At 37.3% G+C, this 13,800-nt stretch overlaps 1 protein-coding gene across 1 annotated transcript in view; it reads right to left on the bottom strand.

The window, feature by feature from the left end:
* LOC122813116 (flavin-containing monooxygenase 5-like) overlaps positions 1–11,314 on the bottom strand; it is a 263,343-nt gene extending 252,029 nt beyond the window's left edge. Inside the window, exon 1 of the mRNA XM_044085249.1 lies at positions 11,248–11,314. The gene's annotated coding sequence lies outside the window, so the exon portion shown is untranslated. The remainder of the gene's footprint in view (positions 1–11,247) is intronic.
* Between the last annotated feature and the right edge of the window lie 2,486 nt (positions 11,315–13,800).

The following is a 13,800-nucleotide window of genomic DNA, read 5'->3' as shown; positions in this document are numbered from 1 at the left end:
ACTCTAAAAGTTATGATAGCTATAAGGAATATCATCTTCCTCAGGTAATAAAAAGACTTAACACACTTCAAGGATACCTGTACCAGTAATAAAAGAAAAGGGCTGTCCAGGTCCAGTTAATGTGTATAACTTATTTTCACTAATTGCAAATGGTTTCTCTCCTACTTCTTTGGCAATTTCCTTTTGCAATGCTTCTTTGGCAATTTTCTGATTACAGTAACCCTGCAGTTCTGTCAGTTTGTGAGGATGTTTAGTCATAACACCATGAGAGATTTTTAAACCCCTTCATAGCATATCATTTTCTTATCAGCTATTGTTTTTGTTTGCTTGTTTGTTTCCATAAACATTCTTGCACTGTTCAAAAAGAAAATGCTTAGAAAGAGAAGAAATCAATTGTCCCAACAGAGTTGTCATTGTAAACATGAACCAAATATTAAGGTTATAATCCTACCAAATATTAAGGTTATAATCCCTAATGGATTCTCTAAAATGTTCCACCAACATTTATATTGTTGCAGTAGCTGTACTTTAAGGCAGTGGAATCTTTGTTCCAATGAAGTGCAACTGTAACAAAAGATCAACTGAGTCTTCTACGTTCTATCAAAGGGAAGCAAACCTCCTTTTTTGTTTGCCAGGCCCAATAGGATAGCAACTTATTTCTATTATTAAAACCTTGTGATCTGAAAAATTTCTCAAATATTTGTCCTGATTTGTCAACAGGGAATGACATTGTCAATGCAAAATTGGATCTAAAATATAAATGTTCTTCCTTAAAAGTAAACCCTGCAATTTCCATAAAATGAGCCTTGCATATTCTAATGTTTACTTTCTCAAGTTCTTCTACCTTCCCACTTCTTCATGATTAATACACTAAAATTAAAATCTTAACACCCCATAATTTCACATGATTCGTATCTAACCTGGGATACAACTAGTCTCAAATCATTTTTCATAAAGAAAATATCGTTGGTGCATAGAAATTAATTAACTCCAGTTGTTGGTATGATATTTAAACTCTAGCACAAGAGCTAGCCCATGTTATTTCGCACCCACTGTATGACTTTAATCATGAGCCTCTCCAAAAAACACAAACAATCCTGAACAATTTGTAGAGTCAAAATCAAAATTAGCTCCCAAAACGAATAATAAGCATTCTTGTTTTAGTAAAGAAACAGCATTAATATCTTGTAATAAGCACATATCAGCCTGACATGCTTTAATATAACGTGTCATATTCCATCTTCTAAGTGGTGACATTAAACTACTAACATTTAAAAACAGGCACATGCCATAAATGTCATATTTTTCTACATGTCTCAAAAACCAAGTAGCATAGACACAACTGCTTAGCCTCACATGAAAGCTCTCAGATGGATGTGCAAAATGCTGCTGGAAGTACATGAGTAGATTGGTGGTTAGTGATATATTGTTAGTTGTTTGTAAAATATTACAAACTAAATAATTACTATTGATACTGTAACTTATAAAATCTAGTTTATGACCTAAAACACAGATAATTCTACCACTGTAAAAAATACTTTGTACTGAAGAGTTTGCCATTTACATTTACACTCTCTGGTGACGTTTATTGTTTCAAAGATGTGACCATTTGTTTGAAATTTGAGGACATAATTTGATTTTATCAAAGATCTTAGGTTCCACTAATTAGACGTTACAGAGCAAACTTCAAGAGCTCATTGAGAGGAATGAGTTAATAATGTATAAAAAAATAATTTTGTATATATAATTCTTTTAGAAAAACATTCCGTTGCCAAATCTAGATCTTTGTGACTGAGATTATAAACTGAAAAGTGGAACCAGTATGCACTATTTTTCTCAGAACTGTTTAAAACTGTTTGAAACTATGATTCACTTTTCAAATTACGATCATATATGGTCTCTACTGAGAAATGAACTGTGACTCTTACATGAGGTATTGATCTGTCTAGAGACTGAATGACCTCATTCCGCTAATCACCACCCTTACCCCAGGTTTGGAATGAACGCCTTCACAAACATTAGTTGAATGGACATCTGCAGGACATAGAAGCAGCCTTTTATACCATATGGTGGGACAACCAAGATCTTTATATAAACTAATGAAGAGCAACTGTGTGTCACAGAGCTTAGCAGTGACATGTGTCACCTTTACCAGTTGATTACATGCATGCCCAACAACAAATTCTAAATGTATTGAGCAAGTCTAAATCTGGGTATAACGAACAGAACATTTTAGTGTTTTCTGCAGAAATTATACAAAGATACACAAAAATTAATACTTGGACAGCTGTGACAAATCAAATTACCCTCAGTACAGAGAGACTCCAGTTAATGGCAGCATCTAGCCTGAAACATAAAGGATGTAATAAAAGGACACCCACAACAAGAACAGCTGGGTTCATCTTAGTCACTCAGACTACTGCTGTTTGTAGTACAGGATAAATCACCCAAGATATTTTATAAAAATTACTTAAAAAATGGACCACATTATAAAAGAATTCTGAAAGGAGTTACTACATTTGAATGGCATTCCACTGCAGGTGTAACAGTGTTATTTTACAGTCAGCTGTTCTAAATTTAATTTAAGCAATGATGAAAACTGAATGATAATTTGGTAAAATGTTTGACTTATCTGTGCTTTCTTTGCTAACAAAAATTGTGTATGTAAATGGAACATCATTCACTTTGTAGATAATTAAGTGCTGTGCAACATTTGCACTTGTTTGTCCTACTGTTGTTTTGTTTTAAAATGATAATCATGTCTTTGTGTTACGATGGAGAAATAATCTGATTTGTGGAATATTTTCTGGCCCGTTTACACATCTACACGTCATCTGCATTTTTGTCTTCTTTTTAAGCTCCAAGCAGCTTGTCTGGATTTACATAATGGTGGTGACTTACTTGGTTCAAATATTTAATGGTCTAATTTCTCTAACCAAAAAGACAACAAAAATGCAGTGTAACTACTAAACTAAAAAAACAGGTAATCGTGTAGCACAAATTCTCTTTTAATGGGTCTGTGTGATCTCTGTGTTGACTTTTTTTAATTATTTTAGGTGAGATATATGGTCACTGTACTGCATGCACACCATTATCAGACTGAAAGTCTCTTACCATAATGTATTATAAACTACCTGTAATATTCCAAACTGTTAGCTTTAATAAAGAATGTATACTAAATGACTATTTCCCTGCACTTTGCATATTATATATTGCATAAAGCTATATTCCTGTTTGTTCACCATTTGCTCCGTGTGGTAGTGGTCATGGTTGGAAAGGTCCATAAGGGCAGTGTACCCAGTTATCTAACAAGTGAATAAATACAATGCCACTCACTTCACAGATATTATGCTGAATGGCTGTTATGCTTACCTTGCCCTGCTGTCATATTTTTGTTCTAGTTGTGACATTCAGGTTCATTCAGATCTACAAAAGACCTAAGACATGATAGCAAAATATAGCTCAGGAGCCAGTGCCAGAAATGTCCATTCTGTTTACTAACATGGCAGTAACATCCTAAGATGTCTGTATGGACTTTCTCTAGGTAGGTACTGTTGCTTACTCCTAGACAGATGCTAGTTGTCTAAGTAATCTAGAAACTGTTCTTCTATACAGCCTTTGTTATCTAGGTTGAAGAGGATCTGCAATGATCAGTTACTTAGCCAGTTGCCAAATAATTAATAAATAAATGATATGCTAATTATCTTTTAGGTGGCAAATGTGTAAATTAATTGACATATATAGTCCTTCTTTGCCAATAAATGTTGTTTCTGACTAAATGGTACACAAGTAGTAAGAAATATCCTCAAAAATATAATGCTCAATTGTTTAGTTTCTGATGACATGGGTACCATTTTGCCAAACAGGATCTTTTTGCTGCAAGATCATTGCAAAAATGACTATTTTAACTCAAAGAGTTGCAGAAAACCAGGGTGGGCTGTATAAAATAAATGAGCGTAATTTATCTGAGGCCCCTCCTCCCAAGCAGGATCAACTGTCAAGGAGGTTCCAGAAAGCTAACAGAATCAGCATATTCTCCAGCAGGATGTAAAAAGGTCAACAATCCCATTAACAATAAGTAATTCAGAGCCTTTATCAACATTATTAATTTCAGAAAGCCCAGGAAGATTAAAAGGTGTTAGAAATAGTGTAAGAGGACCCTGACTGGATGAAAATAATCAAAGGACCCCAGCAAGGTTTACAGCAAAGGTAGCAGACTCAGAAAGTCCAGCAGGAAGGATATATTCAGAGGTCCATTGAGAGTTTCTAGATGGGTCAGTAGCTGGATTGGGGGTGAGAAGGATGGGGCAGTTTAAATGAAGCTCCAAGATATGAAGCAGAATTAAAGGATTCAGGGTCTAATCAAAATAAACACATTTGGGGGCTTAAAGCAGTGTCAGCAAATACAATCTCCTCATGCAAGGACAAGAGAACCAGAGAACCCCCAGCAGTGTTATAAGGACAGAGAACCAGAGAACCCTGGCAGTGTTATAAGGACAGGGAACGAGAAACCCCCAGCAGTGTTATAAGGACAGGGGACCAGAGAACCCTGGCAGTGTTATAAGGACAGAGAACCAGAGAACCCTGGCAGTGTTATAAGGACAGGGAACCAGAGACCCCCAGCAGTGTTATAAGGACAGGGAACCAGAGACCCCCAGCAGTGTTATAAGAACAGAGAACCAGAGAACCCTGGCAGTGTTATACGGACAGGGAACCAGAGACCCCCAGCAGTGTTATAAGGACAGGGGACCAGAGAAAATCAGCAGTGTTATAAGGACAGAGAACCAGAGAATCCTGGCAGTGTTATAAGGACAGGGAACCAGAAACCCCCAGCAGTGTTATAAGGACAGGGGACCAGAGAAAATCAGCAGTGTTATAAGGACAGAGAACCAGAGAATCCTGGCAGTGTTATAAGGACAGGAAACCAGAGACCCTCCAGCAGTGTTATAAGAATCAGGGAACTCACAAGAAATCACTGAAATTATGCAGCCCCTTTTTTGACTAATCCCACTCCACATAATCACATTTTACTTGTTTGGCCACATTAACTTTGCTTCTCAGTAGAGCCAAAGATGTATTTGAAGATTAATAGAAGCAGCAGCAGTGATAAGTTATTGGATTCTACATCAAATAGTAACCCAAGACCCTACTGGGTATGCAATCATGGGGACAGTAACATGCCTAGTCGTATATACCTTCAGGTAGACACATATTCAAACACTTAATGTTACACCCATTATATGCCATGTGACGTGATTATATTAGCTGTCAAACAAGCTTTTGTTTGGTATGTTTTATTATATTTTGTTCACCTTTTTAGCCCAGATGTGCACCATTTTTCCCCATTGTTGACCCAGGATGGAAAGTTTCATTGCAGACAAATAAATGTGCATATTCAAGCAGAATCAGTAAAAATTCTGATAATATATACAGCTTAATACAATAGACTTAATACTTAATGATGTTGCCAGGTAAATAAAAATTAGTTTTGTTAATTTCAATTTCTGTCTACTACAACCTAAAGGAGCATTCTGTAATCATTTTTTATCCATGCCAGCCTAAAAAGACAAAATATAATTAAAGTTTATTAATATACCACATTCACGAGTGGACCGATTTCACAGCACAGGTAACAGATGGAATATGATAACCCCGTGCACCAGATTGATAACTATCAACACTAAGCACAACAGAACCAGAAAGCAGTGAATCCTAATGTGTTGCAGGTCTTTACTCAGCAGCATTCAACAGAAATGTCAGAATAAGATCATATTCTCTGTTAAGGACTTTTCCTGTCATTCAGCCCTCAGTACCTGTACAGTCTGGTTTTGAGCAAACAATGTACCCCAGTAAACAAATTTGCTGAAAAATAAGACTTTCCAAGGAAAACAATGTTTTCTTTTTATTAGTAAACAACCCGATGTATTTAACGAAAAATAAGCTATGGAACTGTCCAAGGTGCCTTGTACATGACCACATGATCACCTGTGTCAGTTTTAGAAATAAAGGCAGGTTATAATGTTAAGCAACACAGCCTTGGCCAATGAAAACTAATAATAATATTTTCTTAAAAAATTAAGTCTAAAAACAAATAAAAAGGCAAAATCTAGTTACAGTATATTGGAGAGGTTACTGTGAAAAGGGCTCTCAGGATGCACTGTATGCTTACAGATAATATAAAACACTACTGTAGCTTAACGGTCAGCTGTGTTTTCACCCTGTCCACTAGTTCTCACATCAACTCTTTTCATATATACGTTTGAGTTGTACATATAGCAAGGGGCAATCTCTCTTGTGTTACCACATGATTGCCAGTTGACTACCCCATCCCAGATAGGCAGTCAGGTACATAGGCTTTATGCAATTAAGATGCTATGAGTGGACATAAAATCCCAATATATTTTAGAATATCTTGGGGTGTAATGCCCCCAGTCGGAAAAGAATGATAATTTGGCATTGACTTGTTTCATCGTTATAGTTAATGCGTTCATTTCGATCACCGGTCAAAATGTATTTCGGTAACTTTGATAGGGAGCTGTTAAGCCAACTGTTTCATGTTAGTAAATACTACTTTATAACCTTATAAAGTCATAAATAAATGGTTTAGACGAGGCTGATTCTACCCTATACAATACTGTCAAACGTGTTTTTCTTAACAAGACTATTCTGTTAATTGTTTCAGTCCCAGATTAAGTTTTTTTAGAAGCTCATAACTTTAATCCCCTGCACTCAAGTACCACAGCAATTTACATTTTTCTTTCAAATCTGTACGGACTTTCTCTAGGTACTGCGGTTTACTCTTAGACATATGCTAGTTGCCTTAGTAATCTAGAAACTGTCCTTCTATACAGCCTTTTTGTCTGGGTTGAAGAGAATCTGCAATGATGAGTTACTTAGCCATTTTCCAAATGATTAATAAATAAACAATAATTTGCTGTTTATCTTTTAGGTAGCATTATGTATAAATTAAGTGGGACATAAAGTCCTTCTTTGACAGTAAATGTTGTTTCTGACTAAATGGTGCACAAGTAGTATAAAATATCCAAGAAAATATAATGTTCAGTTGTTTAGTTTCTGATGACAAGGGCACCATTTTGTCAAACAAATTCTTTTTGCTGCAAGATCATTGCAAAAATTGCTATTGCATTAATATCTGCCTAGTATAAATGTACAAAGTCCTACAGACTGCAATGAAAGTTCTTGGGAACTGAGGCAACTTGCACTTGTTTCACTGCTGTTTCACACTGTCGTTTAACAGATAATGCCGATCAGCCCTATAGCAATTGCAAAATGTTCTTTAGTGGCTAGCAAGCTTATCTGATTACACCGTTTAGTATTACAGACTTAGAGACTTTGAGGCTTGTAGTTGTAGCGTTTCATTATGGCTGTTTGAATAGGATTGTGTGTATAACAGCTTGATGAAAAATGTTTTTTTTTTTTTAAAGACTAGAACGCTTATCTAAATGTGTTTTAAAAGGCTATCAAGCTTATCTGTTACTGTATAGTTATAGAGACTTGGTGCTTGGTGAAAAATACTTTCTAATAGACTAGCAGCTTATATAAATGTGTTTTAGAAGACCAGCAAGCATATCTGTTACTTTACAGTTATAGCAACTAGGAGACTAGCATGTACACTGTTTAATTTCTACCTGAATGTTGCTTGACTACTGCATAGAAACCAGAAAACTATTTGAACTTGATGCTTTAGTTTAACAGTTGGGGCACTGTGACTCCTTTTAGTTATTGAAACTGCTTTACTATTAATCTAGTTACTCGTCTCTTTTAATTAATCTTTCCCCACTAGAAACTATCTCCTCTAACAGCAGTCCTGCAAAGCTTGCATTAAAAGAAGGACGCTACCCATCTGAATTTAAACTGAATACCTGTTCTGAGCTGCCCCTCGACCAAACCGACATGCTAAGGTTATTATATATAAATACTCTCTGTGAATACCACAGTTGCTGACCTGGGTCTATAGCAGTAGTTAGCCCCAATTACAGTACCAACCCCTAAAACTATAACATTTTGGACAAAATAAATGTAACTATCCCTAAAGGAATATTGGATGCCTAACATGTATTTCCCCAAATATTAAACAATAAATTGGAAACAAAACAGAAAGTGTTCCCCAAAATTAAGCAAAAACTGGAAGCAAAACAGAAAAGTATTACATACCCCTAACTTGCAAAGGTACACTTTAAACAATTATACATTAAAAAGTCTTACTTTATAAAATTCAAGCATACTTACCTATAATTGCAGGTTCTAAGATCCTTGTGTCTGGTTAAGAGAACATCGGCAGTGTTATAAGGACAGGGAACCAGAGAACCCCAGCAGTATTATAAGGACAGAAAACCCTGGCAGTGTTATAAGGACAGGGAACCAGAGACCCCAGCACTGTTATAAGAATCAGGGAATCACAAGAAATCACTGAGATTATGCAGCGCCTTTTTTGATTAATCCGACTCCACATGATCACATTTTACTTGTTTGGTCACATTAACTTTTCTTCTCAGTAGAGCCAAAGATGTATTTGAAGATTAATAGAAGCAGCAGCAGTGATAAGTTATTGGATTCTACATCAAATAGTAACCCAAGACCCTACTGGGTATGCAATCATGGGGACAGTAACATGTCTAGTCGTATATACCTTCAGGCAGACACACTTTCAAACACTTATTTTGTTTGGTATGTTTTATTATATTTTATTCACCTTTTTAGCCCAGATGTGCACCATTTTCCCCATTGTTGACCCATGATGGAAAGCTTCATTGCAAACAAATACACGTGCATATTCAAGCAGAATCAGTAAAAATTCTGATAGTATATATAGTACAACAGACTTAACACTTAATGATGTTGCCAGGTTTTGTTAATTTCAATTTCTGTCTACTACAACCTAAAGGGGCGGCCACGGTGGTGCAGTGGTTAGCATTGCCGCCTCACAGCTAGAGATTCTCCAGTTCAATTCTCAGCTGGGGTGCCTTCTGTGTGAAGTCTGCACGTCCTCCCTGTGGTCGCGTGGGTTTGCTCCGGGTGCTCCGGTTTCCTCCCACATCCCAAAGACATGCAGTAGGTGAATTGGACACTCTAAATTGGCCCTAGGTGTGAGTGTGTGCATGTGTGTGCCTTCTGTGGAAGGTTGGGCGCCGGGCTGGCAACTCGACACCGTAAAACTCCACTGCCAATCATGAGCGGACAGATGATCCACCGTGGCGACCCCTAACTGGGAAAAAGCCGAAAGAAGAAGAAGACAACCTAAAGGAACATTCTGTAATCATTTTTATCCATGTCAGCCTAAAAAGACAAAATATAATTAAGGTTTATTAATATACCACATTTATGAATGGACCAATTTCACAGCACAGGTAACAGAGGAAATTTGATTACCTTGTGCATTGGATTGATAATTATCAATGGTAAGCATGACAGAACCAGTAAGAAGTGAATCTTAATGTGTTGCAGATCTTTACTCAGCAGCATTTAACAGAAATGTCAAAATAAGACCATATTCTCTGTTAAGGACTTTTTCTGTCAGTCAGCCCTCTGTACCTGTACAGTCTGGTTTTGAGCAAACAATGTACTCCAATAAACAAATTTGCTGAAAAAATAATACTTTCCAAGGAAAACAATGTTTTTTTTAATCCGTAAGCAAAACCAATGTATTTAGTAAAGAATACGCTATGGAACTGTCCAAGGTGCCTTGTACACGACCACATGACCACCTGTTTCAGTTTTAGAAATAAAGGCAGGTTAAAATGTTAAGCAACACAGCCTTGGCCAAGGAAAAATAATAATAATATTTTCTTAAAAAATGAAGTCTAAAAACAATAAAGAAAACGGCAGAATCTAGTTACAGTATATTGGAGATGTTACTGTGACAAAGGGCTCTCAGGCTGCACTGTATGCTTATAGATAATATAAAACACTACTGTTGCTTAACGGTCAGCTGTATTTTCACCCTGTCCACTAGTTCTCACATCAGTTCTTTTCATATATACGTTTGAGTCGTGCACATAGCAGGGGGCAATCTCTCTTGTGTTACCACATGATTGCCAATTGTCTACCCCCATCCCAGATGGGCAGTCGGGTACATAGGCTTTATACAATTAAGATGTTATGAGTGGGCATAAATATCCCAATATATTCAGAAGATCTTGGGGTGTAATGCCCCCGGTGGGAAAAGAATGATAATTTGGCATTGAATTGTTTCATCGGTACAGTTAATTCGTACATTTTGATCACCTGTCAAAATGTATTTCGGTAACTTGGATAGGGAGCTGTTAAGCCAACTACTTTATAACTTAAAAAAATCACAAATAATTGGTTTAGACGAGGCTTATTTTACCCAATGTAATACTGTCAACCCTGTGCTTCTCTTAACAAAACCATTCTGTTAACTGTTTCATGGTTTAGAAGTCAGGGGTTTTGTTGCGAACATCAACACTAGAGATGATCTGCTTGGTGGTAAGTGTTGTAAAAGGTAAATGCAGCTGTAGTTGGTGGCACTGTCCATCTGTCCCATGGCACAGCTACTATTAGCTGCCCAGTTGTCAGAGCGGTGCTACTAATTATGAACTGGATATCTGGATTCTGCCCTGAAGTGGAAACAGTATTAAGCCTCCGGACAATCCCTAAGGTTGTTTTTATTGCCGTCACTTAGGTAGGAGCTGGGCTGCTGACCACCTGTGGAGTCCTGAGGCAGCATGGTCAGTGTAAGGAGCGTGAAGCCTGGGTGGACTGTAAATACCTGGGCTCATCGCAGCTTGTAATATGGACAGGTGAGTGGCTACAGTCAGGTAGCTTTCAAATTCTTTGCTCAAGGATAAAGCCAAATGATGACGGCGGGTCAGGGCAAATGCCCGAAAGCAGTGACTTTTTAAAGTATTACTTTTATTCATTTAAATGTAATACAGTAACAGGCTTTGCACTAGGGTGCACTGCACGGTGAGTAAGACGTATGGATTTTTAATGTCAGTCACTGTTTGCAGTATTTCTTGGTGATTTACCTGAAAATCAGGAACCGTTGAGAATGCATAAATTCATAGTTATATACCAGTAAATTAAGTAGCAATTGTGCCATTCTGCAAACAGGATACTGAAAAAAGAAATATATGCAGAAAGACTGGTTAATGTTTTGTAAGGAAGAAATGAAAACACATAATGGCAGGCCAGATAAACAAACAAAAAAGACATACAACCAGACTTTGTGGCCGATAGATAAAATGCATAATACTGGATACGTACCTCGGTCCGCAAGTTGTCTACTTCGCAAGGCAACACTCTCCTGTGCTTGAAGTTTCCCACTCCGAACCAACAAATAGGATCTAAGCTTGATGTTTGGGAGCCGCCTTCTCTCTGACCACGCCCAACTCAGGCAAACCCGTCCCACCGATGTCCTTATAAGGCGTGTAGGTTCCACCCTTTTGTGCAGTGTTTTCACTTCAAATTTGGACGTGGGCCGGTGCTTGTTTCCGCCAACAGTAAAAGTTGTGAAATGTAAACAGTTTGTACCAGGGTCACAAAATGCATTGTTAGTAATCAGTCGCGTCCTTCGTTGGCTGCAAATATTCTGATGTTGGTAAAGGGATTGAGAAATGTATTTTAATGTACTGTTTGGACTGTCTCTCACTGTCCAGAATTTCTCAAAACGTCCACATTGTTGCTTCATAGTTTGGTCTGTCCCTCGTAAAATCTGCTGTTTTCTATGAAATCACAGGATTTACGTCTCTAAATAAAGACGCAGGTTTGAGTTTCAAACTTTATATCCTTCAGAAAATGCATGCTAACATGCATAATATTATTGTAAAAACTTTCCAAGTTTATATGAGTAATATTTAAAAACTGTCCCTGATTTTGAGCCTGTGCTATATATATATATATATATATATATATATATATACACACACACACACACACACACACACACTCACACAGCCGGCTTTAGGCACCAGCGAACCCTGCGGTCACTGGGGGCCCCCACAGCAAGTGCTTACCTTGACATTTTGTAACATGTCTGTCAAACCAACAAAAGCTACTACATCAGTCTTGTACACTTAATAAACCAGGTGGTTAATAATGCTTATTTATATCTCCTTTAAAATTCAAAAATGTCTTTGGTTATAGTAACAATGTTTTATCAATCAAGAGCCTTCACAATTCCATTAAATATATTAACACAAACATAGTGTCCATGCCTTAGATAAACCCTGCTGGTGGACATTCTCTACACTAAAACTAACAACATAGCCAGCTTTAGGTGCCTGCAATACCTGTAGCTGCAAGGGGGCACCCCTTAATCATACATCACTGTGAAGGGGGGGCACAAAAGCTGCTGCTGGTTGGGAAAAATGATGAGAAAAAAATGTATTAATTTCCTGATTATTCTCTTTAACCTGAACAGGTCTGTGATATGAACCCGTTGGGATAAAGCTGTTAATGAACATGAGCAGGGTAAGCACTAGATAGATCAGTAGCCCAGTGTGACCAGTGTCCATGCATGCTTTGGATTTTAAGAAGAGCTAATACTTCTGGATCTTCAGGGATGGTTTTCTCTTTTATTGAGTTTTATAAATACTTGCAGAATACCAGATACCATAACTCTCAACTTCACTGAAGAAATCAGCACAGTACCAATAATAGCAGCATAAAGGCTCAAAATCAGAAACACATTTAAATATTACACTGATTCAATGAAAAAGATAATAGAACAACACCTTTTGTATCAACATACTTTTTGGACATTAAGTACAAAACTCTAATGTCTGGATTTATTGACTTGTTTGTAATCCTGAATGATTTACAAGCAAATCAAATGTGTTACAAAGGACAGAGCAAAATGATGTGCAAAATCAGTGAGAGGTTTGCATTACTCCTCACTAAGGTAAATAAAAGTGACCTATCCCTGCCTCTGTCTGATGACTACTTAACAGCAGTCACTAATCTGGTTTGCTGGTACCAGTGTTGTACAATGTATTGCTGAAAAAAGTACAAAACTAATACTGCTATAGCGTGTGTGTGTGTGTGTGTGTGTGTAAGGCAATGTCACTGAATTTTATCTGTGCACACACACAATAATGCCAGGATATATACATTATTCTTCTGAGTGTCAGTACAGAATCTAGCTAACAAGAAATTATATTTCAGAAGGAAGGCATAACATATATCCCAGAACATTCAGACACTTAGATCTTCTAAGACACTGGGGACCCCTACTCCCCAGACTGTATGAATGGATACAAAGGGCTCCCTTAATCATCATTGACTGTGTGGGGGCCCCACAAATGCTGTTTGAGGAAAATGAGGAGAAAAATATATATTTATTTTCTGATTATGTTCGTTAACCTCAACAGAGCTGTGATATGACCCTGTTAGCATAATGTTGATAATGGCCTCTGCTCTCAACTGCATCCATCCTAAAACCAGCCCTGCTTGGATGACTGTGTACAGAAAGGTGCTGTAGGTTATATGAGGGGGGGGGGCTGTGGTGTTATTCCTCACAGTCAAATCTTAGAAGTGTGCACATGAGGTCATTAAAGCTTGCGTTTGCGCTAAGGACAGTGTGGTCATTGATTCTTTTAGTTTTCTTACATAGCTCAGAGGTGTACAAAGAAGGTTACTACAACTTGTGTAGGAACAACAAAGTAGAATTTGTTACTGTAATCATTATTTTTTCACTTTACTCACAATCACACTTAGGACACATATACAGGTGCCTTTGACAGTTTGGACTGAGGAGTGAGGAGGCATACTATGTATATGTATATCAGCAGTCCCTTGAAATAATGACTGTGGTAATTT

Source organism: Protopterus annectens, chromosome 10.part0 (genome assembly GCF_019279795.1).
Source record: "Protopterus annectens isolate FY-2018-M chromosome 10.part0, PAN1.0, whole genome shotgun sequence".
Lineage (NCBI taxonomy): Eukaryota > Metazoa > Chordata > Ceratodontiformes > Protopteridae > Protopterus > Protopterus annectens.
The sequence above is the reverse complement of the archived record's forward strand: the minus strand, read 5'-3'. Positions and strand labels throughout refer to the sequence as shown.